This window comes from Triticum dicoccoides, chromosome 7B (assembly GCF_002162155.2).
Source record: "Triticum dicoccoides isolate Atlit2015 ecotype Zavitan chromosome 7B, WEW_v2.0, whole genome shotgun sequence".
Lineage (NCBI taxonomy): Eukaryota > Viridiplantae > Streptophyta > Magnoliopsida > Poales > Poaceae > Triticum > Triticum dicoccoides.
The window spans coordinates 259,691,455-259,711,101 of NC_041393.1; positions in this window are offsets into that span (position 1 = coordinate 259,691,455).

The following is a 19,647-nucleotide window of genomic DNA, read 5'->3' on the forward strand; positions in this document are numbered from 1 at the left end:
CTCTATAGCATTTCTGATATTATATGTGGATGACATATTTTTGATTGGAAATGATGTAGAATTTTTGGATAGCATAAAAGGATATTTGAGTAAGAATTTTTCAATGAAAGACCCCGGTGAAGCTGTTTACATATTGGGCATCAAGATCTATAGAGATAGATCAAGACGCTTGATAAGACTTTCAATGAGCACATACCTAGACAAGATTTTGAAGGAGTTTAAAATAGATCAGTCAAAGAAGGAGTTCTTGCCTGTATTGTAAGGTGTGAAGTTGAGTAAATACTCAAAACCCGACCACGGCAGAAGATAAAGACAGAATGAAAGTCATTCCATATGCCTTAGCCATAGGTTCTATAAAGTATGCCATGCTGTGTACCAAACCTATTGTGTACCTTGCCATGAGTTTGGCAAGGGGGTACAATAGTGATCCAGGAATAGGTCACTAGACAGTGGTCAAAATTATCCTTAGTTACCTTAAAAAGGACTAAAGGAAATGTTTCTCAATTATGGAGGTGATAAAGAGTTCATCATAAAGAGTTACGTTGATGCAAGCTTTGACACTGATCTAGATGACTATAAGTCTCAATCTAGATACGTATTGAACGTGGGAGTAATTAGCTAGAGTAGCTCCATGCAGAGCATTGTGGACATAGAAATTTGCAAAATATATACACATCTGGATGTGGCAGACCCGTTGACTAAACTTCTCACAAAAGCAAAACATGATCATACCTTAGTACTCTTTGGGTGTTAATCACATAGCGATGTGAACTAGATTATTGACTCTAATAAACCCTTTTGGTGTTGGTCACATGGCGATGTAAACTATAGGTGTTAATCACATAAAGATGTAAATGATTGGTATTAAATCACATGGCGATGTGCACTAGATTATTGACTCTAGTGCAAGTGGGAGACTAAAGGAAATATGCCCTAGAGGCAATAATAAAGTTTTTATTTTATATTTCCTTATATCATGATAAATGTTTATTATTCATGCTAGAATTGTATTAACCGGAAACTTGATACATGTGTGGATACATAGACAAAACACTGTGTCCCTTGTAAGCCTCTACTAGACTAGCTCATTAATCAAAGATGGTTAAGTTTCCTAACCATAGACATATGTTGTCATTTGATGAACGGGATCACATCATTAGGAGAATAATGTGATGGACAAAACCCATCCGTTAGCATAGCATATTGATCATTCAGTTTTATTGCTATTGCTTTCTTCGTGTCAAATACATATTCCTTCGACTATGAGATTATGCAACTCCCGGATACCGTAGGAATGCCTTGTGTGCTATCAAATGTCACAATGTAACTGGGTGATTATATAGTTCTCTATAGGTATATCCAAAGGTGTTTGTTGGGTTGGCATAGATCGAGATTAGGATTTGTCACTTCGAGTATCGGAGTGGTATCTCTGGGCCCTATCGGCAATACACACCATAAGAAGCCTTGCAAGCAAAGTAACTAATGAGTTAGTTGAAGGATGATGTATTACGAAACGAGTAAAGAGACTTGCCGGTAACGAGATTGAACTAGGTATGAAGATACCGACGATCAAATCTCGGGCAAGTAACATACCGATAGACAAAGGGAATTACGTATGTTGTTCTAACGGTTCGACCGATAAAGATCTTCCTAGAATATGTAGGAGCCAATATGGGCATCCAGGTTCCGCTATTGCTTATTGACCGGAGAGGTGTCTCGGTCATGTCTACATAGTTCTCGAACCCGTAGGATCCGCACGCTTAACTTTCGATGATGATATAGTATTATATGAGTTATGTGATTTGGTGACCGAATGTTCTTAGAAGTCCCAGAAGAGATCACGGACATGATCAGGAGTCTCGAAATGGTCGAGAGGTAAAGATTGATAAATAGGACGATGGTATTCATACACCAGAAGTGTTCCAGAGGGTATCGGGTACATATAGGGTCACCGTAAGGGGTTCCGGGCACCACCGGCAAAGATATGGGCTTAATGGGCCAAGGGAAGGGACGGACCAGCCCACAAGGGGCTGGTGCGCCCCTCCACCAGACTGGCCAGCCCTAGGGAAAGGAAAGGGGGGAGGGCAAGTCCCTCCTTCCTTCCCCTCATCAAGGGAGAAAGGAACGGGGGGCGCCACCTCCCCCTTCCTTTCCCTAGCGCCTATACAAGGAAGGGGGGCGGGGGCGAACCATGGCAGGAGCCCAAGTGGGATTCGGCCCCACTTGGGGTGCCCCTTGGCCTCTTCCCTCTCCCTCCCACCTATATATATGAGGAGGGGGGCGCCTAGCACACACAGAACATCAATCATTAGCTGTGTGCGACGCCCCCCCTCCACAGTTTATGCCTCCGATCATATCTTCGTAGTGCTTAGGCGAAGCCCTGCACGGATCACTTCATCATCACGGTCACCACGCCGTCGTGCTGACAGAACTCATCTACTACCTAGACAACTTGCTGGATCAAGAAGGCAAAGGATGTCATCAAGCTGAACGTGTGCAGAACTCGCAGGTGTCGTACGTTCGGTACTTGCTCGATGGGAACTAGAAGAAGTTCGACTACATCAACCACGTTGTCAAACACTTCCGCTTACGGTCTACGAGGGTACATAGACACACTCTCCCCCTCGTTGCTATGCATGTCCTAGATAGATCTTGCGTGAGCGTAGGATTTTTTTTTGAAATTGCATGCTATGTTTCCCAACATGATCGTCATACTGTTTACCACAAATGTCTTAGTTTGATTCGGCGATATTGTTGGATGAAGCAGCCCAGAGCAACCTTACATGACCACGTTCTTGAGACCGGTTCCACCGACAGACATGCAACTAGTTTTGCATAAAGGTGGCTGGCGGGTGTCTGTTTGAAAGGATCGAGAAGAGGTGTCTAGAGGGGGGGGGGGTGATTAGACACTAAGTACCAAAAGTTGCAGTTTTTAATTTCTTTAAGTTGAAGTGGTGTTTTGGCACAAGTTTAACAATCACAATACATAACAAGCAAGCATGCAAAGAGTATATGAGCAGCGGAAAGTAAAGCATGCAACTTGCAAGAATGTAAAGGGATGGGATTGGAGTGTGCAAACGCAATGAGACACGGAGATTTTTGAGACGTGGTTCCGATAGGTGGTGCTATCGTACATCCACGTTGATGGAGACTTCAACCCACGAAGGGTAATGGTTGCGCGAGTCCACGGAGGGCTCCACCCACGAAGGGTCCACGAAGAAGCAACCTTGTCTATCCCACCATGCCCGTTGTCCACGAAGGACTTGCCTCAGTAGCGGCAGATCTTCACGAAGTAGGCGATATCCTTGCCCTTACAAACTCCTTGGTTCAACTCCACAATCTTGTCGGAGGCTCCCAAGTGACACCTAGCCAATCTAGGAGACACCACTCTCCAAGAGGTAACAAATGGTGTGTTGATGATGAACTGCTTGCTCTTGTGCTTCAAATGATAGTCTCCCCAACACTAAACTCTCTCACACAGGATTTGGATTTGGTGGAAAGAAGATTTGAGTGGAAAGCAACTTGGGGAAGGCTAGAGATCAAGATTCATATGGTAGGAATGGAATATCTTGGTCTCAACACAAGTGTAGGTGGGTCTCTCTCAGAAAATGTATGCTGGAAGTGTAGGCACGTTCTGATGGCTCTCTCCATACATGAAGAGTGGGTGGAGGGGTATATATAGCCTCCACACAAAATCTAACCGTTACACACAACTTGCCAATCTCGATGGGACCGAATTGAGAAACTTGGTCGGACCGATTCAACAAATCTAGTGACCGTTAGGATTTTCGGTGGGACTGACATGCAACTCGGTAGGACCGATATGGTTAGGGTTAGGGAATAACGTAATCTCGGTGAGACCGATTACACAAACTCGGTGAGACCAATTTTGGTAATAAGCTAACCAGAGAGTTGGTCAGGCAAACTCGGTGGGACCGATTCGCTCATCTCGGTTGGACCGAAATGTTACAAAGAGGAACAAAGAGTTTGCATTGTAATCTCGGTAGTACGATTACTCATACTCGGTGAGACCGATCTGGGTAATGGACATACACATAGAGATTACAACCCCATCTCGGTGAGACCGAGATCCCTATCGGTGAAACCGATTTGCCTAGGGTTTGTGGCAGTGGCTATGACATCTGAACTCGGTGGCGCTGGATAGGCAGAATCGGTGGGGCCGAGTTTGACTTTTGGTCTAGGTCATATGTGGATGTGAGAAAGTAGTTGAGGGCTTTGGAGCATATCACTAAGAACTTTGAGCAAGCAAGCCATTAAGCAACACCTCATCCCCTCTTGATAGTATTGGCTTTTCCTATAGACTCAATGTGATCTTGGATCACTAAAATAGAAAATGTAGAGTCTTGATCTTGGAGCTTGAGCCAATCCTTTTTCCTTAGCATCTTGAAGGGGTTCCACATCCTCTAGTCCATGCAACTTCATTGTTGAACTCATCTGAAACATACTGGGTAAAAGTTTAGTCCAACAAGAGATATGTTGACATTAATTACCAAAATCACCCAGGGAGCACTTGTGTTTTCACTGTTTCTCCAACTTTAGTTGAATCAAATTTGATTGCGACCGGTTGTTGAAGGTTAAAACAACAAACTTGATAAATCACCGTTGTGGTTTTGATGCGTAGGTAAGAACGGTTCTTGCTAGAAGCCCGTAGCAGCCACATCAAACTTGCAACAACAGAGTAGAGGACATCTAACTTGTTTTTGCAGAGCATATTGTGATGTGATATGGTCAAGAAATGATATGATATACGTTATTGTATGAGATGATCATGTTTTGTATAAGTTATTGGCAACCAGCAGGAGCCTTATGGTTGTGTCTTTATTGTAAGTAATGCAAACGCCATGTAATTGCTTTACTTTGTCACTATGCGTTAGCTATAGTTGTAGAAGCAATAGTTGGCAAGACGACCACGACACTACGATGGAGATCAAGGTGTCAAGCCAGTGACGATGGAGATCATGACCATGCTTGGAGATGGAGATCAAAAGCACAAGATGATGATGATGGCCATATCATGTCACATATTTTGATTGCATTTGATGTTTATCTTTTATGCATCTTATTTTGCTTAGTACGGCGGTAGCATTATGAGATGATCCCTTAACTAAAATTTCAAGGTATAAGTGTTCTCCCCGAGTATGCACCATTGCAAAAGTTAGTTGTGTTGACACACCATGTGATGATCGGGTGTGACAGACTCTACGTTCACATACAATGGGTGCAAGACAGATTTGCACATGTGGAATACTCGTGTTAAACTTGACGTGCCTGGCATGTACAGACATGGCCTCGGAACACTGGAGATCGAAAGGTCGAACGTGAATCATATAGTAGATATGATCAACATAGAGATGTTCACCATTGATGACTACTCCATCTCACGTGATGATCGGACATGGTTTAGTTGATTTGGATCACGTATAATTTAGATGACTTGAGGGATGTCTATCTAAGTGGGAGTTCTTAAGTAATTTGATTAATTGAACTTAAATTTATCATGTACTTAGTCCTAATAGTATTTGCAAATTATGTTGTAGATCAATAGCTCGCATTGTAGCTCCACTATTTTGATATGTTCATAGACAAAAATTAGTTGAAAGATGTTAGTAGCAATGACGCAGACTTAGAATTATGTTCTTGATGCATCGCTAGGTGAAAGACCAATTCTAGGAGCAGATGCATGCATTATGAATGTTTGGCAAGCTCGGTATGATGACTACTTGATAGTTTAGTGCGCCATGCTTTACGTCTTAGAACCGGGACTTCAAAACATTTCAAACGCCACGGAGCATATGAGATGTTCCCAGAGCTGGAATTGGTATTTCAGACTCATGCCCATGTAGAGAGGTATGAGACCTCTGACAAGTACTTTGCCTACAAGATGGATGAGAACAACTCAGCCAGTGAGCATGTGCTCAGAATGTGTGGGTACTACAATCACTTGAATCAAGTCGGAGTTAATCTTCCAGATAAGATAGTGATTGACAGAGCTCTCTAGTCACTATCACCAAGCTACTACAACTTCGTGATGAACTATAATGTGCAAGGGATAACGGAAAAGATTCCCGAGCTCTTCGCGATGCTGAAATCGGCGAAGGTAGAAATCAAGAAAGAGCATCAAGTGTTGATGGTTAACAAAACCACTAGTTTCAAGAAAAAGGGCAAACGAAAAGAAAGGGAATTTCAAGAAGAATGACAAGCAAGTTGCCAATCCCGTGAAGAAGTGATAACCCAGAAGTATATGGGATCGTTTGTAGCCTTCTTCGATAAATAAGAGTGTTGAACCCTGATACGTCTCCAACGTATCTAGAATTTTTGATTGTTCCACGCTATTATATTACCCGTTTTGGATGTTTATGGGCTTTACTTTACACATTTATATCATTTTTGGGATTAACCTACTAACCGGAGGCCCAACCCGTATGGCTGTTTTTTTGCCTATATAAGTGTTTCGAAGAAAAGGAATATTGAACGGAGTCCAAACGGAATGAAACCTTTGGGAGCAATCTTTTTGGAACAAACATGATCCAGAGGACTTGGAGTGGAAGTCAAGAAACAAGGGAGGCGGCCACGAGGGTGCCCAGCGCGCCCCCTAGGGCTGGGCGCGCCCCCCACCCTCGTGGGCCCCTCGGGCGTCCACCGACCTACTTCTTCCTCCTATATATAACCATGTAGCCCGAAAACATCAGAAGCGACCCTGAAAAACTATTTCCACCGCCGTAACCTTCTGTAACCGCGAGATCCCATCTTGGAGCCTTCGCCGACGCTCCGCTGGAGGGGGAATTGATCATGGAGGGACTCTACATCATCTCCAAGGCCTCTCCGATGAGTTGTGAGTAGTTTACCACAGACCTTCGGGTCCATAGTTATTAGCTAGATGGCTTCCTCTCTCTCTTTGAATCTCAATACCATGTTCTCCTCGATCTTCTTGGAGATCTATTCGATGTAACTCTTTTTGTGGTGTGTTTGTCGAGATCCGATGAATTGTGGGTTTATGATCAAGTTTATCTATGAGAAATATTTGAATCTCCTTTGACTTCTTTTATGTGTGATTAAGTTATCTTTGCAAGCCTCTTCGAATTATCAGTTTGGTTTGGCCTACTAGATTGGTCTTTCTTGAAATGGGAGAAGTGCTTAGCTTTGGGTTCAATCTTGCGGTGTCCTTTCCCAGTGACAGCAGGGGTAGCAAGGCACGTATTGTATTGTTGCCATCGAGGATAAAAGGATGGGGTTTATATCATATTGCATGAGTTTATCCCTCTACATCATGTCATCTTTCTTAATGCGTTACTCTGTTCTTTATGAACTTAATACTCTAGATGCATGCTGGATAGCGGTCGATGTGTGGAGTAATAGTAGTAGATGCAGGAAGGAGTCGGTCTACTTGTCATGGATGTGATGCCTATATACATGATCATGCCTAGATAATCTCATAATTATTCGCTTTTCTATCAATTACTCGACAGTAATTTGTTCACTCACCGTAATACTTATGCTATCTTGAGAGAAGCCACTAGTGAAACCTATGGCCCCCGGGTCTATCTCTTATCATATAAGCTTTCAACTAATTTTATTTGCATCTTTACTTTTCCTATATATATATTATAAAATACCAAAATAATATTTATCTTATCATATTATCTCTATCAGATCTCACTTTCGCAAGTGGCCTTGAAGGGATTGACAACCCCTTTATTGCGTTGGTTGCGAGTTCTTGTTTGTTTGTGTAGGTGCGTGGGACTTTTGAGGAGCCTCCTACTAGATTGATACCTTGGTTATCAAAAACTGAGGGAAATACTTACGCTACTATGCTGCATCACCCTTTCCTCTTCAAGGAAAACCAACGCAAGCTCAAGACGTACCAAGAAGGATTTCTGGTGCCGTTGCCTGGGAGGTCTTCGCTCAAGTCAAGACATACCAAGTACCCATCACAAACTCATCTCCCTCGCATTACATTATTTGCCATTTGCCTATCGTTTTCCTCTCCCCCACTTCACCCTTGCCATTTTCTTCGCCCTCCTTCCGTTCGATCTTGTGTTACCATGTACCTTCTTTTTGCTTGCATCTTCGCTTGCTAAAAGTTTATGGATCCTCATCCACTTGCTAATCTCTTTAAGAGATCCAATTATGATGAACCTATTGCTAGTGAGTTGAGTGCACTAGATTATCTTTATGAGGTTTTGCTTGAAATTCGTGAATCTGAAAATTGTGATTAAGTACTTTATGAAGTGATTCACGATAGATCTTTGAATAAAAAGCATGATTGTAATGATTTTACTATAATTTCTCTTGATGTCAGTTGTGCTAATAATATGCAAAACCCTAAGCTTGGGGATGCTAGTTTTGCCATGACTACTACTTGTTGCAATGATCATGATGGGGGGTGATTCTTCTTTTGATCTTAAAAATTTATTTAACCCCCATGATGAATATGAGATTGATAATAGTGTTTGCAATATTATTTAAAGTGGGTTTGGAAGAGTGTCAACTTTAGATCCCACATATTTGGATTTTGATCAATCTTATGAAATTTTTGATAAAAGTGGGCTGGGAGAGGTAGGTCATGACTTTAGTTAATGTTAATCCCACTATTTTGGAAGAGTGTCAACTTCACATGCATGTGGATCGTGTTGAAAATATTTTATGTGATAGCTATTTTGTTGAATTTGCTTATGATCCTACATGTAATTATTATGAGAGACGAAAATATGGTTGTAGAAATTTTCATGTTACTAAATTACCTCTCTTCATGTTGAGATTGCTATCATCTCTTTGTTCTTCCTTGCGTAAGCTAGTTTTTGCTTGCCTTGATAATTTGTTTGCTTACAAGATGCCTATGCATAGGAAGTATGTTAGACTTAGATTTGATTTTCATATGCTACATGATGCTCTCTTTGTGCTTCAATTCTTATCTTTCATGTGAGCATCATTGAAATCCCAATGCCTAGCTAAAAGGCTTTAAAGAAAAGCGCTTGTTGGGAGACAACCCATTATTTTTCCTTGCTTTTATCCAATAAATATTTCATCTAGATTCCTTTTAGATGTGTTTTAATGTTTTAGTTAGTGTTTGTGCCAAGTAGAACCTATAGGATAACCTACGATGATAGTTAATTTGATTCTGCTGAAAAACAGAAACTTTGCACACACGAAAATAATTTTAGTAATTCACATAAACGTGATTTTGCATTGATTCTTTTTGATTTAGATCAATAGACAAATTTCCCATGACTTACTATTTTGGTAGGAGTTTTAGAGTTCCAGAAGTATTCGAGAGTTACAGATTGCTACAGACTGTTCTGTTTTTGACAGATTCTGTTTTTTGTGTGATGTTTGCTTATTTTGATGCATCTATGGCTAGTATTAAGGGGTATGAACCATAGAGATGTTGGAATACAGTAGGTTTAACACCAATATAAATAAATAATGAGTTCATTACAGTACCTTATGTGGTGGTTTTCCTTTCTTGCACTAACGGAGCTTATGAGATTTCCTGTTGAGTTTTGTGTTGTGAAGTTTTCAAGTTTTGGGTAAAGATTTGATGGATTATGGAATAAGGAGTGGCAAGATACAAAGCTTGGGGATTCCCAAGGCACCGCAAGATATTCAAGAATAGACAAAAGTCTAAGCTTGGGGGTGCCCCGGAAGGCATCCCCTCTTTCGTCTTCGTCTATCGGTAACTTTACTTGGAGCTATATTTTTATTCGCCACATGATATGTGTTTTGCTTGGAGCGTCTTGTATAATATTAGTCTTTGATTTTTAGTTTACCACAATCATCCTTGATGTACACACCTTTTGGGAGAAACCCATTTGTTTGGAGTTTATTAGAATACTTTATTTGCTTCACTTATATCTTTTGAGCTAGATAAATTTTGCTCTAGTGCTTCACTTATACTTTTTAGAGCATGGCGGTGGCTTGATTTTGTAGAAATTGTTAATCTCTCATGCTTAACTTATATTATTTTGAGAGTCTTTTAGAACATCATGATATTTGCTATGGTTATAAAATTGGTCCTAGAATGATGGGCATCAAAGTTGGGATAATAAAAACTATCATAGGAAGTGAATTGGATGCTATGATCAATTTGATACTTGATAATTGTTTTGAGATATGGAGGTGGTGATATTAGAGTCATGCTAGTTGGGTGATTATGAATTTAAAGAATGCTTGTGTTGAATTTTGCAAGTCGCGTAGCATGCATGTATGGTAAAAATTGTGTAACAAATTTGAAACATGAGGTGTTCTTAGATTGTGCATCCTTATGAGTAGCGGTCGGGGACGAGTAATGGTCTTTTCCTACCAATCTATTCCCCTAGGAGCATGCGCGGAGTGCTTGGTTTTTGATGACTTGTAGATTTTTCCAATAATTATATGAGTTCTCTTGACTAATGTTGAGTCCATGGATTATACGCACTCTCACCCTTCCATCATTGCTAGCCTCTTCGGTAACGTGCATTGCCCTTTCTCACCTTGAGAGTTGGTGCAAACTTCGCTGGTGCATCCAAACCCCGTGATACGATACACTCTATCACACATAAACCTCCTTATATCTTCCTCAAAACAGCCACCATACCTACCAATTATGGCATTTCCATAGCCATTCTGAGATATATTGCCATGCAAATTTCCACCGTTCCGTTCATCATCATGACACACATCATCATTGTCATATTGCCTTGCATGATCATGTAGTTGACATCGTATTTGTGGCAAAGCCACCATGCATAATTTTGCATACATGTCACTCTTGATTCATTGCCCATCCCGGTACACTGGGGGAGGCATTCATATAGAGTCATATCTTGTTCTAGTTTTGAGTTGTAATTCATGAGTTGTAAATAAATAGAAGTGTGATGATCATCATTATTAGAGCATTGTCCCCAAAGAAAAAAAAGAAAGGCCAAAAAAAAAGAAAGGCCAAAGAAAAAAAAAGAAAAAAAAGGAAAAAAGGGGGCAATGTTACTATCTTTTTCCACACTTGTGCTTCAAAGTAGCACCATGTTCTTCATATAGAAAGTCTTTTATGTTGTCACTTTCATATACTAGTGGGGATTTTTCATTATAGAACTTGGCTTGTATATTCCTTCGATGGGCTTCCTCAAAATGCCCTAGGTCTTCGTGAGTAAGCAAGTTGGATGCACACCCACTAGTTTCTTTTGTTGAGCTTTCATACATTTATAGCTCTAGTGCATCCGTTGCATGGCAATCCCTACTCCTCATGTTGACATCAATTGATGGGCATCTCAATAGCCCATTGATTATCCTCTTCAATGTGAGACTTTCTCTTTTTTGTCTTCTCCACACAACCTCCATCATCATATTCTATTCCACCCATATTGCTATATCCATGGCTCACGCTCATGTATTGCGTGAAAGTTGAAAAAGTTTGAGATTATTTAAGTACGAAACAATTGCTTGGCTTGTCATCGGGGATGTGCAAGATGGGAGCATTTTTGTGTGACGAAAATGAAACATAGCCTAACTATATGATTTTGTAGGGATGAACTTTCTTTAGCCATGATATTTTGAGAAGACATGATTACTTTGATTAGTATGCTTGAAGTATTACTATTTCTTATGTCAATATGAACTTTTGTTTTGAATCATTTGGATCTGAACATTCATGCCACAATAAACAAAATTACATTGAGAATTATGCTAGGTAGCATTCCACATCAAAAATTCTGTTTTTTATCATTTACCTACTCGAGGACGAGCAGGAATTAAGCTTGGGGATGCTTGATACGTCTCCAACGTATCTATAATTTTTTATTGTTCCATGCTATTATATTACCCGTTTTGGATGTTTATGGGCTGTACTTTACACATTTATATCATTTTTGGGACTAACCTACTGACCGGAGGCCCAACCCGTATTGCTGTTTTTTTGCCTATTTTAGTGTTTCGAAGAAAAGGAATAACAAACGGAGTCCAAACGGAATGAAACCTTCGGGAGCGATCTTTTTGGAACAAACGTGATCCAGGGGACTTGGATTGGAAGTCAAGCAACAAGGGAGGCGGCCACGAGGGTGCCTGGCGCGCCCCCTAGGGCTAGGAGCACCCCCCACCATCATGGGCCCCTCAGGCGTCCACTGATGTCTACTACACAACCTTCTTCTTGTAGACGTTGTTGGGCCTGCAAGTGCACATGTTTGTAGGACAGTAGCAAATTTCCCTTAAGTGGATGACCTAAGGTTTATCAATCCGTAGGATGCGTAGGATGAAGATGGACTCTCTCAAACAACCCTGCAACCAAATAACAAAGAGTCTCTTGTGTCCCCAACACACCCAATACAATGGTAAATTGTATAGGTGCACTAGTTCGGCGAAGATATGGTGATACAAGTGCAATATAGATAGTAGATATAGGTTTTTGTAATATGAAAATATAAAAACAGCAAGGTAACTAATGATAAAAGTGAGCGTAAACGGTATTGCAATGGTAGGAAACAAGGCCTAGGGTTCATACTTTCACTAGTGCAAGTTCTCTCAACAATAATAACATAGATATATCATATAAGAATCCCTCAACATGCAACAAAGAGTCACTCCAAAGCCACTAATAGCGGAGAACAAACATAGAGATTATGATAGGGTACGAAACCACCTCAAAGTTGTTCTTTCAGATCAATCTATAAAAGAGTTCGTACTAGAATAACACCTTAAGACACAAATCAACCAAAACCCTAATGTCACCTAGATACTCCATTGTCACCTCAAGTATCCGTGGGCATGATTATACAATATGCATCACACAATCTTAGATTCATCCAACCAACATAAAAGTACTTCAAAGAGTGCCCCAAAGTTTCTACCGAAGAGTCAAGAAAACGTGTGCCAACCCCTATGCATCGGTTCATGGGAGGAACCCGCAAGTTGGTCACCAAAACATACATCAAGAGGCACGTGATATCCCATTGTCACCACAGATAAACACGGCAAGACATACATCAAGTGTTCTCAAAGTAAAGACTCAATCCAATAAGATAACTTCAAGATGGAAACTCAATTCATCACAAGAGAGTAGAGGGGGGGGGGGAGAAACACCATAAGATCCAACTATAATAGCAAAGCTCACGATACATCAAGATCGTGCCATAGAGAGAACACGAGAGAGAGAGATCAAACACATAGCTACTGGTACATACCCTCAGCCCCGAGGGTGAACTACTCTCTCCTAGTCATGGAGAGCGCCAGGATGATGAAGATGGCCACCGGTGTTGGGTTCCCCCTCCGACAGGGTGCCAGAACGGGCTCCCGAGAGGCTTTTGGTGGCTACAGAGGCTTGCGGCGGCGGAACTCCCGATCTATCTTGATATTCGATGGTTTTAGGGTACGTAGGGTTATATAGGCGAAATAAGTCGGTCGGGGGGTGCTCGAGGGGTCCACGAGACAGGGAGGCGCGCCCTGTAGGGGGGGGGGCCTATCTCCTGGGCTCCTCGAGTATCTTCTGACTTGACCTCCAAGTCTCCAAGATGATAATCTTCCAAAAAATCACGTTGCCGAAGGTTTCATTCTATTTGGACTTCGTTTGATATTCCTTTTCTTCGAAATACTGAAACAGGCAATAAAACAACAATATGGGTTGGGCCTCCGGTTAATAGGTTAGTCCCAAAAGTAATATAAAAGTGTATAATAAAGCCCGTAATCATTCAAAACACATAGTAATATAGCATGAATGCTTCATAAATTATAGATATGTTGGAGACGTATCAGCATCCCCAAGCTTAATTCCTACTCGTCCTTGAGTAGGTAAATGATAAAAGAAAGAATTTATGAAGTGTGAATGCTAGAAGGTGCACAAGTTTGATCAATGATAATTTCAATCACCTTTTCTAGCATGATTATATGTCATAACAGTAGTTCATCTCATAAAACTATTCATAATCAAGTAACAATCTATTCACTTGTTAAAGCATAGACCATAAACTTTCTTGATAACTAGCAAACTTCATTCTTAGTCATCAAACAGTTGCAATTCATCTTACTTTCAGGAAGAGTCTATGTTAGAGCTTTGATTTAGCAAACTTCACATACTCAACTATCATATAGTCTTCTACAATTGCTAACACTCACGCAATACTTGTGGTTATGAAGTTTTAATCAGACACAGAGAAAGATTGGGGCTTATAATGTTGCCTCCAAACGTATTCACCTTTGGGTGATGTCAACAATAATAGTTCATGCTAACTTACATCCAATTGGATATATATATCAGGATCACCCCAACACAAAGTGCTTGCCAAAGGATAAAATGAAAAAGGGAAATGTGAAGATCACCTTGACTCTTGCATAAAAGTAAAAGATAGGCCCTTCGCAAACGGAAGCAAAGGTTGTCATGCACTTTTAGGGTTGGATGCACAAAATCTTAATGTGAATGAACGTCACTTTCTATTGCCACTTGTATATGGACCTTTATTATGTAGTCCGTCGCTTTTATTGCTTCCATAACAAGAGATCGTATAAAGCTATTTTCTTCACACCAAAAGATCATACATATTTAGAGAGCAATTTTTATTGCTTGCACTGATGACAACTTACTTGAAGGATCTTACTCAATCCATAGGTAGGTATGGTGGACTCTCATGGCAAAACTGGGTTTAAGAATATTTGGAAGCACAAGTAGTATCTCTACTTGGTGCAAGGAATTTTGGCTAGCATGAGGGGGAGAGGCAAGCTCAACATGTTTGAATGATCCATGACAATATACTTTAACTGAGATGTCGGAAAACATAAACCATTACGTTGTCTTCCTTGTCCAACATCAACTCTTTAGCATGTCATACTTAATGAGTGCTCCCAATTATAAAAGATGTCTAGGATAGTGTATTTATATATGAAATCTCTATTCCTTCAATATTCTTTCATGAATTGTTCAAATGACCAATACAATGCTTGCTAACCTTCAATAAATTTACAACCTCTACTTCTTAGATGTGAAGTCATTACTCCCCATGGGATAAGCAAATGAGGCATATATATTTCAGATTTATGACAATCAACTCATTCAACAATTTACTCATAGGATATAAGTGAAGCACACGAGTAGATGAAAAACTACTCCAAAAAGATATAAGTGAAGATCAATGAGTAGCTAAATAATTATGTAACTATGCGAAGACTCGCTCTCATTAAGGAATTTTAGATCTTGGTATTTTATTAAAAAAGCAAGCAAAACAAAATAAAATGACATTGCAAGGATGGCACAACTCATGTGAAGAAGCAAAAACTGAGGCTCAACCGATACTAACCGATAGTTGTTGAAGAAGAAAGGTGGGATGCCTACCGGGGCATCCCCAAGCTTAGATGCTTGAGACTTCTTGAAATATTATCTTGGGGTGCCTTGGGCATCCTCAAGCTTGAACTTTTGTGTCTCCTTAATTCCTCTCATATCATGGTTTCTCTTTTTATCAAAAGCTTCATCCACAACAAACTCAACAAGAACTCGTGAGATAGGTTAGTATAAACCAATGCAAAACCTTATCATTTTCTACTATAACAAATCACTAAAATTATTATTCCATATTTCATACTAAATGCCTCTGCATATTTAATACTCCTATCCTCAAATAGAATCATTAAACAAGCAAACATATGCAAACAATGCAAACATAACAGCAATCTGCCAAAACAGTACAGTCTGTAAAGAATGCAAGAGTATCAATACTTCCCTAACTCAAAAATTATGAAATAAAATTCCCACTGTAGTACATTTATCAGAGCTTATTATGCAAAAGGTTTCATCATTATATCATTCTCTGACTTTCCTAGGGAATTTTTGCAACAGCGGTAAACTTTCTGTTTTCAAACAGCAACATGTATGCTAGCAAAATAAGCATGGCAAAGGCTATCCTTGACTTCTTTATTGAAACTATAGATGCAAAACATTATGATAAATAACAGCAGGAAAATGCTAACAAAATAAAATGACGCTCCAAGCAAAACACATATCATGTGGCGAATAAAAATATAGCTCCAAGTAAAGTTACCGATGAACGAAGACGAAAGAGGGGATGCCTTCCGGGGCATCCCCAAGCTTAGGCTCTTGGTTGTCATTGAATATTACCTTGGGGTGCCTTGGGCATCCCCAAGCTTAGAATATTGCCACTCCTTATTCCATAGTCCATCGAATCTCTACCCAAAACTTGAAAACTCCACAACACAAAACTCAACAGAAAACTCATAAGCTCCGTTAGTATAATAAAATAAAACAACCACTTAGGTACTGTAATGAACTCATTCTAAATTCATATTGATGTAGTATCTACTGTATTTCAACTTATCTATGGTTCATACCCTCCGATACTACTCATATATTCATCAAAAATAAGCAAACAACACATAGAAAACAGAATCTGTCAAAAACAGAACAGTCTGTAGTAATCTGTATCAAATGCATACTTCTAGAACTCCAAATATCCTACCAAATTAGGAAGTCCTAAGAAATTTGGGTACCAATCCAGCGCAGAAAGAATCATATCAGAAGCACGTTTCTGTGAATTAACAAAACTAATTTACGGGATGCAAAAGTTTCTGATTTTCAACAGGATCAACACAACTATCACCGTAAGCTATCCTAAAGGTCTTACTTGGCACTTTATTGGAACAAAAGCTATAGAAGATGATTACTACAGTAGCATATTCATGTGTACACACAAAAACAGTAAGGATAAATATTGGGTTGTCTCCCAACAAGCGCTTTTCTTTGATGCCTTTCTAGCTAGGCATGATGATGACAATGATGCTCACATAAAAGATGAGGATTGAAACATAACGGGAGCATCATGAAGCATATGACTAGCACATTTAAGCATAACCCACTTCCTATGCATAGGGATTTTGAGAGAAAACAACTTATGGGAACAATGATCAACTAGCATAGGAAGGTAAAACAAGCATAGCTTCAAGATTTTCAACACATAGAGAGGAAACTTGACATTATTGCAATCCCTACAAGCATATATTCCTCCCTCATAATAATTTTCAGTAGCATCATGAATGAATTCAACAATATAACCAGCACCTAAAGCATTCTTTTCATGATCTACAAGCATAGAATTTTTACTACTCTCCATGTAAACAAAATTCTTCTCATTCGGAATAGTGGGAGTATCATAAAAGACTTGAACACTAAAAATTGTTTCCACATTAAAAGAGTAATGTTCAGAAAAAGGGTAATCATAATCATGACAAGATTTGTAAATATAAGCATCACTACTTTTTATAGCATAAGTTTCATCACAATAATTATCATAAGTAGCAATTTCGTTCTCATCATAATCGATTGAAACCTCTCCCAAGATAGTGGAGTCACTAAATATAGTTGACACTCTTCCAAATCCACTTTCATATTCATCACAATAAGATTCAACATCCTCCAAAATAGTGGGATAACTACTTCCTAAAGTTGACACTCTTCCAAACCCACTTTCATCAATATAATCATCATAGGTAGGAGGCATGCTATCATCATAACAACTTTGCATATCAAAACTTGGGATGCTAAAAATATCATCTTCATTAAACATAGCATCCCCAAGCTTGGGACAAACATTAATTCCAGCAAATATATTCTCAAATAATTCATCCCCATCAAACATAGCTTCCCCATGCTTGGGCCCTTTCATATCATAAGCATAATTACTCTCATCATTAAAAATATGGATAGCACCAATAATAAAGCAATTATCATCATCACAATGAGTAGTAGGAGCAACATCATTTGGGAGGGATACCTTTCTACCTTTGTTTCTCCTTCTTTTCTTTTTCTTTTTCATATTATGTGTGGGTTCAACCTTCCTCTTTGAGCTCCTTATTGATGAGATTGGTTGAATAGAAAGCTCCTCCTCGTTACCTGATTCATCATGAGAAATAATACGAGGATATTGGGAAGTCTCTTCCGTTTCATTAGTATTCTCATCATCTTCTATTTGCTTTCTTTTCTTTAGGTAATTGGCAATATAAGGATTTTCAATGCAATTCTCCGCACAAAACATATAAATCTTTTCTAGATCAATATCAAGGAAATGCTCAAGATTAAATTCTGGAATGGGCTTAGTTAAACGTTTCAACTCTTCATAACCCAAAAGCAAACTAAGTTCATTATAATGTGCAAGTGAAATCAACTCATCACAATTTTTGGACACGATTCGGTCATGAAACAATTTGCATTGGAGATGTAAATGACCACGCTCATTGCAAAGTTCACAAGTACGGCAAAGGAATTTTAAATTTTCAGCACTCACATCTAGCCTTTCTTGCAACCATTTAGTTTCTAAATGCTTATGCCTCTTGCAATATACATCTTCTCTATTTGGTGTGTTCATGCAAACATGCACTCCACAAAAGTTGACATGCTCATAAGAGATATTTTCATCATGACTAGAGCAATCATCATTAATACTATGGATATTCAAGGAGTTTATACTAACAACATTGCAATCATGCTCATCATTCAAAGATTCAGTACCAAGCATTTTAATGCACTCTTCTTCTAGCACTTGAGCACAATTTTCCTTTCCATCAAACTCACGAAAGATATTAAAAAGACGAAGCGTATGAGACAAACTTAACTCAATTTTTTTTGTAGTTTTCTTTTATAAACTGAACTAGTGATAAAACAAGAAACAAAAAGATTCGATTGCAAGATCTAAAGATATACCTTCAAGCACTCACCTCCCCGACAACGGCGCCAGAAAAGAGCTTGATGTCTACTACACAACCTTCTTCTTGTAGACGTTGTTGGGCCTGCAAGTGCACAGGTTTGTAGGACAGTAGAAAATTTCCCTCAAGTGGATGACCTAAGGTTTATCAATCCGTAGGAGGCGTAGGATGAAGATGGTCTCTCTCAAATAACCCTGCAACCAAATAACAAAGAGTCTCTTGTGTCCCCAACACACCCAATACAATGGTAAATTGTATAGGTGCACTAGTTCGTCAAAGAGATGGTGATACAAGTGCAATATAGATAGTAGATATAGGTTTTTGTAATCTGAAAATATAAAAACAGCAAGGTAACTAATGATAAAAGTGAGCGTAAACGGTATTGCAATGGTAGGAAACAAGACCTAGGGTTCATACTTTCACTAGTGCAAGTTCTCTCAATAATAATAACATAGATAGATCATATAACAATCCCATGCAACAAAGAGTCACTTCAAAGCCACTAATAGCAGAGAACAAACATAGAGATTATGGTAGGGTACGAAACCACCTCAAAGTTGTTCTTTCAGATCAATCTATAAAAGAGTTGATACTAGAATAACACCTTAAGACACAAATCAACCAAAACCCTAATGTCACCTAGATACTCCATTGTCACCTCAAGTATCCGTGGGCATGATTATACGATATGCATCACACAATCTTAGATTCATCCAACCACCATAAAAGTACTTCAAAGAGTGCCCCAAAGTTTCTACCGGAGAGTCAAGAAAACGTGTGCCAACCCCTATGCATAGGTTCATGGGAGGGACCCGCAAGTTGGTCACCAAAACATACATCAAGAGGCACGTGATATCCCATTGTCACCACAGATAAACACGGCAAGACATACATCAAGTGTTCTCAAAGTAAAGACTCAATCCAATAAGATAACTTCAAGATGGAAACTCAATTCATCACAAG